We start from the raw sequence: 6,325 nt of genomic DNA on the forward strand, positions 1-6,325 counted from the left end.
ACACACACACACACACATACACACACATATATAGGCTGAATATTATGATTCTAACTGCATGACATTATAAGAAAGGCAAAATTATGGAGACATTTGGAAAGCCAGTGTTTACTAAGGATTATAGTGGAAGGAGGATTTTTAGGGTTGGGAGACTGTTTTGCATGATATTGTAATGGTGGATACATATCATCATACTTTTGTTCAAACCTATACAATTTAAAACACCAAGGATAAACCCTAATGTAAAGTACAGATTTGAGGTGATAAGAATGTGTTATAGTAAATTCATTAGTTGAAACAAAGGTACCAATCTGGTGGTGGTGCAGTATTGATAACAGGGAGATACATGTGAGGGCAGGGAACATGTAAAAATTTTATAACTTCAGCTCAATTTTACTATGAACCTAAAACAGCTCTAAAAATAAGCCTTTTAAAAATAAAAGTAAAAAATAAAGCACATTAAAATAAAGTTTATTAAAATTCTTCGTGGTCTCCCCCTAATCATCCATTCATTCATTTATTTGTCAAATGTAGCTAGAATACCTACTATCTAACAGGCAAATATTAAATACGGGGGAAAAAGCCTTAGGAAATGATGTTTTATACCATTCTGGTGTAGTCTACAAACCATGTCATCTTTGATGAAGTATAAGTTCATTAAATTCAAGCTAACCATCCATCCCTAGCGTCCTCTGCATTCTTCATTAAAAATAAGATAGAGAGTGGGAGTATCTGTTTTACAAATTATCTAGTGATATTAAAAAATAATAGTTTAATGGTTTGAGTTTTAATTTAAGGAGAATTGAAATAGGTGTGAATGTCAAAACCACACAACTCAAATGTCACCCCTCCATAACCTTTCAACAAAAATGTCACCTCCTCTTTAATAACTGACAAATATATCACTTATGGTAACTTTGAAACATATTATGCTTTTGGAATTTTATTCTTTTAAGAAAAGTAATAGGTGAATGATCAGAATGTTTGAAGACATTTTTAAGTTCATTGTGAAAATGGCATAAACCTTACTGCAAAAGTTTTTTGTTTTGGGTACCAGGGATTGAACCCATGGGCACTTAACCACTGAGTCACATCCCTAGCACTATTTTATCTTATTAAAGACAGGATCTCACTGAGTTACTTAGTACCTCACTGTTGCTGAGGCTGGCTTTGAACCCACAATCCTCCTGTCTCAGCCTTCCAAGCTGCTGGAATTACAGTGTGCACCACCACACCCATCTGCAAAAATTATTTTTACTAAATGTTCAGCTGGACAAAATATTGCATGCATAATGGATATATAAGAAATGCATTCATGAAAGTATTTTCTAGAACTGGGTTGCCATGTTTTTGTTAACTTTATTGTTGTAATTTTATTAATAATGCATAAATGGTTAATGGACAGGCAACACCAACTGGACTGACCTAAATTAAATATCCTGTGGAAAAATATTTTCTGCATTTTCCAATTTACCAATGATTGTACATAAGCCGGTTGAAAATGTCACCTTGGATCCAAGTTTACACAATAAATAAATCTAACTTTTATTATATCTTTAAAAAAACAAGCAAACAAACAATGTCACATTTTCTCAACTTTTAAAACACTTGCCCAAGTTACTTGCTGGGATTAGAAGCACAGGGCTGACAAAGAAATATGAGATAAAAATTTCTGTGAAACTGTCATCATTAATGCTTTTCTGAAGGGCAGGACTTATACTGATGTAGCAAAAATGCATTTTGAAGAGTAATGGAAAAAATACCCTTTCAATTTCTTACCCCCTAAAGGTCCACCTTAAGGAATCTTACAGTCCCTGTAAAACATGGTAACATGTGAGTTATATAATGTTCACCATGGCAAAGGGCAGATCAACAGCCAAGGACCCGACAAGCTGGGAAATGCTACCTGTCCTCTCTTTCTGTGCTTTACTGACCTGGAGTACATATGCCTGGAAACAACAGACAGCACCTTGCAGTATTTCCACAATGATAATAATTAGCTTCCCCTGCAAATCAAACTAGCCATGCAGCCTAATTCCATTCACACAGCAAAGGACAGGCAGCTCCTCAAATGCTACCAGCAGACCTCATTTCTGTCTCCCGTCATGGGTCAGAGGGAACACTCACACACAGAGGACAGTCTGGTGGCTTCCATCTGTGCAGCATGGTTTGTTCTAGTATTTTCATTGCATCTCAGTGAGTCACCTGCACATTCCCAACAGATGACCTCCAAGGCATCAGTAGATCATCACTGAGGGTACGTGAACAAAGGGGTTGGCCGGGCACAGCTCTAGACAATCCATCATCTGAGAGAAGTCTGTTTATGGCACACTACTAGAAGTGGGTCTGGAATTGGCCATTTTTCTGTTTCTATCTTTTTCTTCATTTTCTCATCCACAACTTCTACTTCTTTGCTGTCCTGCAGGGTCTCTAAAATAAGGTTAAGTTTGTGGTGAGAGCCTGAACCCGGTGAAATCCAGCAATCAGGGAAATAGGCAGGAAACCTTGCCCATTCATCTTCCTCTGAAGAAAGAAGTCACGTTCCAAGTTTTCTACACTAAAGTAATATTCAATTTGATGCTTAATATACTCTTTAAGCAATGCTTCTTCCACAGGATACACCTGTACAGCCATATTGTTGTCCTAGTAATACATCATACTGGTGTTAACTTCTGCTTGAAAAAGCTGATCTGTCCTTTCACCATGTTCTCGGTAACCATATGAATAATAAAGTTCACTCGAGAGTTTCCTCTGCCTTGTCCTCTGCCTCAGCCTCTTAGGGTACCTTGGATATTACCCTCGTCATTCCTCATATTGGACACTTCATCCCGATCATCTCTCTTTTTTTTTTTTCTGTCTCGCCTCCAACTTTTGAAAAAACAGCCTCTACCTCAGAGCAAAGCCTGTCCAAGGAAGGGACATGACCTTTTGAAAAACCAGCCTCTAACTCAGAGCAAAGCCTGTCCAAGGAAGGGACATGACCTTAGTCCTTTGGAAAAACCCACAGAGCATTCCTAAGCACATTCCCACCCTGCTAAGTTGTTTATCTACAAATAACAGGAGAGATCTGCTGCGCCAAGTGTCCCTGACTCAGTCAGGCTAGGTGGGGATCCATAGCAGCCCCCTAGCAGCCACCAATCAGCATGAGACAGGGGAATACCTGGGATGCCAGATGACCCTCCCAGTAGTTTATGGTGGTTGATAATGTGTTGGAAAACCATGTAGTTCAGCATGAACACCCCTCTTGGCTTAAACCAATCAGTTCAAGTGAATCCCTCTCTTGTACTAAGCAATCACCCCTACCCAGGTCTTTCCTGACTCTCTAGGCTTACATCATCAAAGTGCAGTGGTACACACTTGTGTTTATTAGTTATCTTTGTTGATGGCTTGACGGGGCCTCATCCTCAAGGACATTTTCAACAGGATGTCAAATTTTGTTTCCTGGTTTTCTTTGCTCTCACTGTTACCTCCCTTTTCAACCTTCTCTTCTTTATCTTTCTAATTTGTGGCTACTTATTTCCTTGGCTGATGACACTCTGAGACTGCAAAAAGGTTTTTCCAGGGCTCACTAACTCTCCTGGTGTTGGCCAGTTTGCCATGTCGCTGAAATCACTGGCCTTATTGGATTTCCTTGTCTTGAGTTTTCCTGCTTTTATAATTTTGGGGAAACTGAGCTTGGCTGCTGCCTCACTGGGCCAAACATGGCAGCCGACTCCTGGGTTGTCATTTCATTTCAAGGAATGCATTATATTCCAAATCATCAATGTTCAAAAATAACTATCCTATAACTAGGACACTAGGACAATGCAAAGTAAGGTGTGTGGTGGACTGCACGGCTACCTGACAAACTTTAACTTATTGCTATTTGTGCCCATTAGTTGACAGGTCGTGACCTGTGTTTTCATTATGACTTTCCTTCCTCATAAAGGAAAAAGACTAAACAGGTGTCCTCTGAAACTGACAACATTGATGAAAAATAAGCAAGAGGGTCATATGTTTATGGATTGGCTATCAATAATAGAATTATCATTGAAAAATGATTAGAAAATAAATGGGAATTTGGAAAAACTTATGAGACAATGGCAAAGTTCAACAATGAAAAAATAAAATAGAGTACAGCCAATGTGACTAAATCATAAGCAGAGTTGCCTAGGGCGGTTTCAATGGTGGTGTAGACAAACACAATTAGTTAGTTTCCAAATACTCCACTTCTATTAAAGAGATAAAATGGAATTGGCATTTGTTCACTTGACTATCTGGTATGCTAATAAATGCAATGGATTATTCAAAATTTGTGAACAAAGTGAGCAAAGATCTCATAAGTTTGTTGAATTTCAAAAGAGACATCTACTTAGCATAAAACTACTGAAGCTACTTCTGTCCAAGATGATATCGGATTTGATAAGAGAGGCCATATTATCCTCAAATGGCGAGAGCAATGGTGATGTCAAAACAAGTCATGTTGGGTAAAACCTACAGCATATTGTCAAAAATGTAGTGTAACCCTTTGTTTGAAGTATTTTCTCCTTTCCATGAAAAGTAATTGTTGAGCAGGTCATTAAAGTCATTCTTTGTATATTGTGTAGTATATGAAAGAATGTTCTATTTAAGGATGTGCTAATTTCCTATCTAAAGGATGGTTTATTCACAATAGCTAAATTATGGAATCAGCTGGAATGCCTATCAATAGATAAATGGATGAAGAAATTTCAACATATATAGGCAATAGAGTTTTATTCAGCTATAAATAAAAATAAAATTATGGCTTTTGACAGTAAATGGATGGAACTGTAGAGCATCATGCTAATGGAATAATTCAGACTCAGAAAAACAAGGGTCTCATGTTTTCTCATATGCAGAAGCTAGAGCAAAATAAGGGGAAAAAAGGTGAGGGGGCAGCTGAATATAAAAAAAAATATACAGGGAAATTCAGTAGAGAAGAAGATGGAGAGGGAGAGAGGAAGGATGGGAATAGAGAGGATATATGGAATGAATTTAACAAAACCATGTTATACACCTATATAAATGTACCATAGGGAATTTCACCTTCATGTATACGTAGAAAGTGCCAATCAAAAATAAATAAATGAGCAAAAGGAAGATTAGTAGAACAGAGGAAGGAGAATAGGGGGAGGGAGGAGAGGAGGGAAAGCGGCTGAGGGGGAATGGGGATTAAAATCAAATTCCATGCATGCATGATTTTGTCAAAATCAAAAAACCCAACTACTGTGTTAAACTATAATACTTGAATAAAAAATTAAAGGATGGCATATATATGCCATATTGTCCCAGTCAGGTAGGTTGACTTGAGATTTGGGTATCCAGAAGAAGATACATGGAGCCATACATTTATTCGATGGGTGAGCAGTCTGTGCAGCAGAAAGTCCTGTTCAACTTATATAGAATTATAATAAAGCTGGCAGCATGCCAAGTATGATATCATGTGGTTATATAAGAATGCACATGCACTGTTGTTCCTGACTTAAGTCATCTTAGTCATCGCTTCCGGGACATCCCGGTGAGGAAGCCTGATTGACTCCATTTTCTTTACACCCAGTGTCCTATTTATAGGACAATCTGTATTTGTGTTCTTAATGATAATAAAGGCTAAATAAGCTCTAGGTTATTATTTCCAATCTATCCTGGATATTACCCTCGTCACTCAATTTCATTGAAATATTGAATTGAAAACTTGGGACATAATGGGTTAAATCTCTTTCTCTGGCCCTTAAGACTTCTCAAGTGCTGCTCCATCTTCTGGCTCACTCTACCCTGACTTCCCTTCCCTCATTTACTTGTTTCCTGCCCAGTCTTCAGTGGGTCCTCATCTTAGAGGGCTTCTTTGTCTTTATTCTCACATGACTCTAGTCTGGATAAGAGCTTTTCTATTTGTTTTATTTCTTCCTGTAATACCCATTCTCACCCCTGTAATAGGGTGTCAAATGAAATCATGTTTTTTTTTTTTCCCACATCATTTAAAATGTGTTAGTAGTAAAACATTAATTCAAGTTTGGAACAGTTTTTTTTTTTTTGTTTGTTTGTTTGTTTGTTTTACTTTGGGAAAATCACCAGAATCCTTTTGTAAGCTTAACTATTGCTCTTTGGAAAAATATTTAAGTCACCATTAATCTAAAAGCTAGAGCTTTAGACAGAGATGTTAAATGAGACATTGACCAACATAAATTCTACATATTTAGTAGGAGAAATAATGTCCTTGCAGAGACAACTATTTTTTAAATTCAAAGTATGGATTAATATTGCCCGTGAAATTTGTCCCCTCTCACGAAGATATGTATATCTTTTTTTTTTTTTTTTTTTTTTGTTG

General features: G+C 37.3%; 1 pseudogene; it reads right to left on the minus strand.

Annotated features, from left to right (window-relative positions):
* Nucleotides 1–2,237: 2,237 nt before the first annotated feature.
* Nucleotides 2,238–6,325, minus strand: part of LOC107138350 — a 15,085-nt pseudogene continuing 10,997 nt past the window's right edge.

The sequence above is a fragment of the Marmota marmota genome, unplaced genomic scaffold, assembly GCF_001458135.2.
Source record: "Marmota marmota marmota unplaced genomic scaffold, marMar, whole genome shotgun sequence".
NCBI classification, from domain to species: domain Eukaryota; kingdom Metazoa; phylum Chordata; class Mammalia; order Rodentia; family Sciuridae; genus Marmota; species Marmota marmota.